This window comes from Corapipo altera, unplaced genomic scaffold (assembly GCF_003945725.1).
Source record: "Corapipo altera isolate COAL_440 unplaced genomic scaffold, ASM394572v1 239, whole genome shotgun sequence".
Lineage (NCBI taxonomy): Eukaryota > Metazoa > Chordata > Aves > Passeriformes > Pipridae > Corapipo > Corapipo altera.
The window spans coordinates 276,032-284,681 of NW_020884938.1; the positions used below are offsets into that span (position 1 = coordinate 276,032).

Genomic DNA, 8,650 nt, shown 5'->3' on the forward strand with positions numbered 1-8,650 from the left:
GCCATCTCTCGTGTCACCTCAGCGCACAACATAGCAGGAGACAGGCTGGCAGACTCGCTGGGAAGGCATTCCTGAAGGGCAGAGGAGTCCAGGCAGGCTGGGCCCTTTGCATGAAGGAAATCCTAAAGCAGGCTGCCACCCTTACGGATGAGCGAAGGACTGTGTCTACCTGGGCTTTAATAAAGCCTCTGACAGCATTTCCCACAACATTCCCGTGGAGAACCTGGCAGCCCATGGCTTGGACAGGGGCTGTCCACTGTGTGGAACACACTCGAGAGTGGTGGGGAACGGAACTCCCTCCAGCCCCAGCTGGGTGGCACTGACAGGACTCTGCAAGGAGCAGGTGTTGATTTAACCTTCATTTTGCTTTTTCATTGGCAGGGCTGTCCTGCAGCAACAAGACCAAAACCTTGCAGACATAAACTTACTCTTTTGAGAGCACAGGTGCACATAAGCCAACTGCTGTGCACTGTGCTGTGGCAATACTCCTGTGGTTCCACGGTGTCAAACTAGTCCCACTCAGTGTCACCGCTCTGGCTGAGCACAGCAGAGCTGAGGCCCCTGACACTGCACAGAGCACAGGCACACCAGGGAATTAACCAGGCATTTTGTCCTTTCTTCAGTTGGGAGGCTGGCACACACCACCTTCAAATCACTGACTGACCTGAAGAACTAAAAGTGGAAATTAAAACCCACCAGAGCCCTATCAGTCCAATTTCTTTATCAGCACCAAATATGTTTTACTCCCATCTTACTGTTTGCAAAACTTTGTGTGCTTATCTGTGTGCTCAAAAATATTTGTGTTCATGTGTGTGTTTATATACCTAGGGCATACTGGGACACTCAAGTCATTAACAGAATTCATCTGGTAGGAGAAATTGGGAAGGACCAGAAGTATTTCAGTCCTGCAGCAAATGGTTTACAAACAGATGCCTCAAAAGAAAGTCAGGTAAGGACTCCCTCAAATTTTCAGGGCTCTAGAACAAACAACTTGAAAAAGGATACGATAAAACCAAGAAAGACTTGGGATACATTGTCAGTGCATTCACAGTCTCAGAGACTAGTTATTCAATACAGTATTATTTAAATTTACATTTGAAGTCCTCCTATTTTGCCTTTCAGAAATATAATAATCTATGGGACTAAAATAAGAAGGCATCCTTTCTTTCCTGTTTAAACATTATTAATCAAGCAGTATAGGCAGGAGAAGCTTATACAACATGCAGCCAGTTGAACACCAAAGCAAATCAGCAACTTGTATGATTATCAAGAGAAAAACAACTTATCAACTTAATGGGTACTTAAACTCAAGATTCCTTGACTCTGATATAGGCAGGATTTCTTCTTAAACACTGACTAAAAAATGTAAGGATCCAGCAGTGGGTTTGGATCGTGGAGCTTGCCCCAGTGGCATCCTGAACCACCTCTCAAGAATAACTCCTCTTGTTTTCAAGGCAAACACTGCAAAATACTGAAGTGTGGAAATATGAAACATCCACGTGTAAGAGTACCCAAAGGCATGAAGACAGACAGACAGCCTTTTCCATACTTTGGGCAGTGAGATCATTGCTGCCCAAAGTCAAATTAGCTAGTCCAGAAGCAAGAGTTTTCAGGTGCCAACCTGTGACTGACACACACACATCCTACTATTCCTCAGAATTCCCCATGCTCAGGATGGAGACAAGCAGCTTTTTAAACTGGAGCAGAGTTTATGCAGACCAGATGCAACCATAAAAATACAAACCACTTGAACCTTAATAAAATACACAGTAATGAAAACGTTGTAAAACAGATACTAAACCCATAAAATACTAACAAGCTTAATCAAAATGAACCAGGGTCAAAGCCACTAAGTCCAGCCATCATCTGCAGAAAGCCATCAAACACCAGAGGGATTTTGGTTTGGGGTAAGAGGAGGAGAAAAAACCCAAACCCATTTTGAACATCGTAGCAAACTTACAAGCGATACAGAGAAAAAAATACTCAGAGCATTTAATATTTGACTGACTTGAAAAGTTACAGGTTTTTTACTAAAATTCATTCAGTCACAACTCGTAATCTATGCTGTAAGAGAGACATCTGGTATGTGTTAATAACGTAGAAACTGAGGGACAGTTGGCACTTCTCTCCCCCTCGATCCCTTCTTTAATGCTATTTTCTGAAGAACTTTGCAAAACTGTTCTGAAACAAGTAACTCCACTTGACTACAGATCTATAACATCCTAAATATGTTTTTAAGACACAGATCCTTATACCCTAGTATTGGTTACATGTCTGAGGTTACTTTATTTGTCATAAAAAGTAACATCTATGTGAAAAAAGTAATAAGAAAATGAAGTAACACTCATTTTGAAAAATAAATAAGTAAATGTGACAAAGCAGGAATGAATATCCCTCCCACATTCCTCCTGAAAATGAGCTGCCCCATCTGAACACTTTATCTCAGTATTCTCCTTTTTATAGGAATGCAGTTCCCTGTTTACCAAACTTTCTGAACCACTTCAACCTTCAATTCCTTCAAGGCAAACACTACACTCCTTAGCATGGTTTGGTATTAGTATGATGATTGCAAATGCCACGGTTTCGTAAAGTACAGTTCATCTTGGGCTCTACAGGGCAGTGTACTATTCAATTCTATGTCGATTCTGAAAGCAACAGAAAAATATTTTTGCATTTTTAGACTACCAAGGTTTAGAATTCACTTCTCTGGGTTGATTGTGCTGTGCTTGCTCAGACCCAGACAAGTTACCTGACCTTCATGCACTTTTGGGATCAAAATCTCTAATACTTTGCAGCCCAAATATTTAAAAAGCCTAAAATTTTACAAAGCAAACTTGAAAACACTGGTTGACAATTCCTTTGTTTGCCTTTTTTTTAATAAGTCTTTGCAAGCATTTTCCTGAGCAGGGACATTTGATTCTTTTTTTCCTTCTGTAATAAAAGCGAAGATCTGTGGCTCAGTAACTGCAGCTTCAGGAAAAACACTGAGTATCATGAGGCAGACACGAAAATCACAAAGAACTGGCAAGAATTTCCTAGTGCAGGATTCGAGTGTGAGACTGCCAAGGGAACTGAACGGCATCTACAGCCAAGTTGCTCATGCAGTTTTCTAAAAGCAAACAGAGTTGCATTCCAGATCATCACATAACATGAACAATGTGGGGAGATTTAGGCTGCTTGGGCAGGGGGAAGAGAAAAGGAAGGATTAATAGCATGAAGCGCTGCCATGGATTTTCCAGGGAGACTGCAGGATCTCGCTCATTAGAGTTTTATGAACAGGTTTGACAGGCATCTGTTGGGAATGAATAAGTACAGTTTATCCTTTCTCCAGGCAAAGGAGGGGCCAACAGAACATCTGGGGGGCTCTTGGAATCCTGCTTTCTGTGATGCTGTACTCTGCAAGTGGAGGATGGAAAAACACTTTGCCAACAACCCTCAAGCCCTGACACAGTGTTAAGAACTGTGCTTGGAAAAGGAATGCTGGGCACTGAAACCTCGAAAGGTTCTTTACCAGATACTGCTGTTCTCCAGCTCAGTGAACATTATTTCATGCATTGCTCGTGAAACCTCCAAACACCACCACTGCTGACAGATTTAAAATTTTCCTACTCTGAATTCCCTGGAAGCTACAATTTTTCTTTTCTTTTTCCTTAGAAAGGAAATTCCTTTATTCTCTTTAAGGATGCCCAGAGAGACAAGCACATATTTCAGAATCATGTCTCAGCACTGCCCTGATCTGTCACCCACCAGACATCACCCTGTAAATCTCCCCAAGCAATTTTGTTACAGGCAGGTAATGCTCTTTATAAACACTGATTTTTAATGACTGCTGTAAGTAGTTACAGCTTGAACTGAGTGGATCTACACTGTCACTTGACATTTAAGACATCAATCCTAATTTTGTTTATGTACACACACACGTGTATATGTAAGGGAAAATCCTCTCTGGGGAGATAGAGGGATTATAACAACTGTGCCCAATGTAGCGAGTGAGGAGATGCACCCAGGGGAGGCACTTCCTCACTGGAATCCAGGAGCTGCATCCCATATAGTTTGTTTTGTTAAGTAACTCCTTAACAACTTGGTAGCAGGCTACATGGTTAAAGCACTACGGGACACATCCTGAGCTGCAGAAAACCGAGGGATGCCATTGCACACCAGTGAACCACCAGCATTTTCAGAGCTTCATCCTGTGTTTCAACAGTTCTCTGTGCACCTGAATTCAAAAACGTCTGGTTTAACTGCAGAATATGTTTTAAAGGAAGAAAATTGTTTTGTTTGTAACCTTTTATTGCACTGTGAATGTTGCCGAGCTCTTATCCTGAAGACAGGGGGAAAACCCTCCCAGTTCCCCTTCTTACACCACTAATTCATTTCTGTACTTATTATCATTGCACCTCCCTTCCCCTCTACCACAGCTCTCCACTGAGGAGCCTACTTGGAGACCTTCTAGATTGCATTTTTTCCACGTGCTGTTACATTTCTTTCCCAGGCTTTGCCAACCAGTGGGTTTAAAGAAATGATTTGCCATCTCATATTTCAAAGGTAGAGCCCGTCGTGCAGGAACCCATCCCACTTTCCATGTTCATCATCGACACCAAAGAGGCCAAACACAAATAGCTTTCAAACCTGCAAACCTTTGGGAAATAGTTTTCTGCCTGGGAATATTAAGAGGCAACAGGCATCTTAGGGACTTTTTCACATAGCATCCTTTTTCCATTAAGAGTTTCATCTGGACTTTGCCAACTAAAAGTCTTTTATTTCTTTCAACTATGGAGCTGCTGCTGGCTAAGTTTTGAAAAAAATTAATTCCTACTTTGAAGTTTAAAATCAGCTTTTAAAAATCATGAATATTTTTTTTATTAATGGTAATGCAGATGTGGGCATGTAAATCTGCAAGGGAATGTGCACTACTTCTTTATTACAACATAGCTGCTGTAATTGAAATAATTACTAGTTCTTCCATAAAATTATCTGAATCTGTACTGGTTCCTTCTGTATATAAAAAATAGCCAGTGACCTAATGACCACCTTCAAACAGTTTGATGAAATAGAAAAAACTCAAGGTAGCATCACCACAATAACTTCTTTGAGAAAAGACCCTGTGACCAGGGAGGAAAAAAAAGTTTCCTATAGTTAAAACAACTGTTTTTCAGCTCTGCTGTCTATTAAAAATATTCTGTTTCCAGACACAGATTAATTATGTCAGAATTAATCTGAGGCAAATACTCTCTTCAAAATAGTACTTGTAGGGCTATAACAGTAACAAGGAGAATTTGGTTTAGTTTCTCCTTAAACCATTAATTTCATACAGTCGGTATAAAAATCTACAGTCTAAGTGATTTTGCTTTATGTAGTCAGTGTTCCCATATGAGCCACAGACAGGAAACATTTATAAATCCTTCAGGACATCTTTTTATAATACTCTCACTTTTTGTTCATTACTACACTTGGGTTGTGCATTTAGTTTTGCTTTAAGCCATATTTCTTTCACAGAGGCTCAGGAGCTGTGGGGAAAAGATCCATGCCAGAAGCAGAGTCAAGCTATTCCTCCCAGCTCCCCGTGCAAGCAGTTCTAAACACACAGACCCTGCACCTCTGCACAGGGGAGCAGGGATGGGACAGAAGGGGAACCAGTGCTGGCCCAGGTCAGTGCCATGGAATCAGCCAGGAACCCCCACTGACCACCCACACAAGACAAACCCACTCCTATCCACAGCTGCTTTGAGGGCAGTCATTGCATTGCAAGTTTTCCACCCCAGCTCAGGTAGAAATGGGGGCTTAGAAGACAGTAAGACAGAGTGACCATTTAAAACATGCAGTGCCAAATACAGCGTGCTCCTTCCACAGCCTTCCCTGAATCCTGGCACCATGGCTTGCTCCATGGATTATGCTCTAAACAAGCCAAAGGGGTGCTTTGCCCATGACACACACCAGGAAGTCAGCACAACACGCTGCCTTAATGAGGAGTAAAAGGGACAGGGACAGGAAGGATCCTCTCATTTGCTGCCCCTTTTATGGTGGAATTGAGACACCTCAGTGTTCCCAGGATAACTGCAAAGTGAGGAATGACTATCACTGCTGTTCTACAAAAAAAAAAGAGTGGCTATAGGGCTGTGTTTGGAAGGTACTTAGGTGCCTAAGGATGCAGACAGGCACCTACTGCTATTTTAGCTCTTCACCTAATTAGCAGATTTAGTTGCAAATTCCAGCCTTGGGCAGCAGTGTTTGATAGCTGTGCTGCCAATGAAATCATAGCAATATCATTACAGCTGTCCTTCTGAGCTTTGTGTGCTCACATGGAACCTCAGTTCAATGAGAGGAGAAGGACAGTATTCCAAACCAGCAGGGAATAGGCTTAGAGTGAACACCTATGAACGATTTGCACCAAAATACATAACACAAATGGAATTATGCCAAGACAGGATATTAAATACCCTAATTTACTTAGTTTAGTTGCCTGGCCTTAGATCTATTAACCACATTCTACTTCTCTAACATTATAGTTTCTCCTTTCATTCTGAACTTCTAGTTCAGAATGCTCCAGCCTAGGATAAGCAAAGATATACATTTATATCATTCTCAGCTTTAACATTTGTTATTCAATCTTTGTATATTGTGTCTTTATCTGGAGTTAAAAATATTTTATTAACCACATCAGGTTGCACACAACAAAGTATATTTATACAGGTACAAAAATCTCTGTTAACAAACCGGGTGCTATTTAGCATTAAATGGGTTAGAAACATTTGCAAAACAGCTCCCAGCACCACTACTGCATGGAGAGGTTGTCAGCATGGCCAGGAATTCTCAACTTAAATCAACTTAGAAACATTAACGTTTCAAACTTCCCAAATCAATATGGAATACTAGAAAGCCAACATTTATTTTTCTATTTTTACAGGGCCGTGCACATTCACAAGTTGTATCAGACACATATGTACGTCACTTCCAAAATAAAAAGCGGATAGCAAGTGTTTCCCACCTAGGTTTTCTTCACATCTTCTATAGAATTTCGTTGTCCAGTGTATCCAAGGTAGAATCACTGGGACTGTGCCTGTTCTGTGGCAGAGGTACCAGCTCTAACTCTGCTCTCCCAGCTGCTGTGCAGGAAGTGAGCTGGCCTCAGTGTGCAGCTCTCAGTGCCACGGGCTCACAGAGCTGTCCCCTCCTGCCTTCTGCAGGACAAGCTCACAGCACAGGTCTCTGGGCTTCAAACTCTGATCCCTGTTTTATTTACTGTGCACCTTTGGATAAGCAAACACAAGCTCAGTGAGAGATACTGAGACTTATTTTTTTCTTTCTGCGCCTTTTAAGCCTTATGGATGTTTAGCTTTTCAAACCCGTTCCATGACCCACGTGCACTCTGGATCATGGGTACCTGTGCACACAGACACACACTCTCCTTTTTCCTGGGGAAACAACTACCACGGCCTCCAGCCTCAGCCCTGCTGGCTGCATCCAGCACTGCCATGAGACACCGATCTGCACACCACCTGCACCTGAGCTCTCAATGACAAACAACCGGCTCCATGTGCTCTGGTCACTTGCACATGGATTTACCTGACCACGTTTTGTTCCTAGCAGACACAAAATCCAGCTGCGCTAGTCACCTGCTTGGCATGACCCTTCTCCCACCACCTGCAAATCACAGAGCTCAGCTGAGTTGGCTCTAACCTCTGTTTTCTGAACAGGCCACGGTCCTGATCAAAGCCAGTCTGCACAAAGACAGTGCTACTCCTTTTGACCGGAGTCACTCCAATAATAGCAGGGATGTTCTCTGCAGGATCAAGTGAAGTGACATACAGAGAAGTCTTCCTGGCTCTGAGACAGCAGAACACTCAAATACAGAGCATCTTGATTTACTGCTAGATTAGTTTGTGAACTGACAGTGCTGACACAGCCAAAAAAATTAAAAATTGTCTTTTACAGGAGCAAACAGAATGTGGCAGAGAATCACCTCTAAAAAATGAAGCACAGGTCAGATTAAGTCCATGCAATCTCCTCTACAGCTGTCAGATTTTTTCTTTCTGCTTCATGATTTACATCACAAACTGTGCAGCAGACACAGTAACAGCAGAGTTTGATGTTAAATGATTTTTCTGACTCCCCTTATCTCCCCTAGTACTGAAAAGGCCATATCTGTCTGTCATGCAGCACTTTTCCCTCCCCCAGAATCTCCAGAAACCAGCGTGAACATACCCTCTGAAGTGGGAGAACAGGGTGCAGGCCATCAGTGCCCAGTTCCTTTAACAACTCTCCAGTGAAACACTTCTGCTACAGCCTCCACAGTGCAGAGGAAGGGATGGGGACTTTTGGATTTGAAGAATTTCCTCCTGTATTTGCTTTTTCATCATTAAGTTTTTGTGTGCAGCCACCTGAACTGGGGCCAAGGCAGTGCCTTCATCCAGAGTCTTGGGCAGGTGAATGAACGACCACAGAGACCAGGAGACCCCTGCAGTTTTGTGGTTCTGTACGGAGAAAACCTCACGGTTTTGTGTCGTCTCCAAATAATACTGAATCTGGGATGCAGTTTGCAAGTTGCCCTGCCTTGCCCGTGAGCACATTTTAGAAGGAAGGTGCAGGAAGATGTACCGCACAGCTCGGGCTGTTGAGTTCTCCTCGATGCGCCCTCAGGGAAGATGGCGCC

The 8,650-nt window shown here is 42.7% G+C and overlaps 2 long non-coding RNA genes across 3 annotated transcripts in view; one reads left to right on the forward strand and one right to left on the reverse strand.

Annotated features, from left to right (window-relative positions):
- The window catches only part of LOC113955412, a 6,424-nt gene extending 2,637 nt beyond the window's left edge, over positions 1 to 3,787 (forward strand). Inside the window, exons 3-4 of one of the 2 annotated variants that reach the window (XR_003530542.1) lie at positions 829 to 949; positions 3,682 to 3,787. This is a non-coding gene — a long non-coding RNA (uncharacterized LOC113955412). Of the gene's footprint in view, positions 1 to 828; positions 1,062 to 3,681 lie in introns of those variants that run through there. The other variant, XR_003530541.1, reaches the window with a different exon arrangement.
- Positions 1 to 8,619, reverse strand: part of LOC113955411 — a 94,096-nt gene extending 85,477 nt beyond the window's left edge. The window contains exon 1 of the long non-coding RNA XR_003530540.1: positions 8,203 to 8,619. This is a non-coding gene — a long non-coding RNA (uncharacterized LOC113955411). The remainder of the gene's footprint in view (positions 1 to 8,202) is intronic.
- Positions 8,620 to 8,650: the final 31 nt, after the last annotated feature.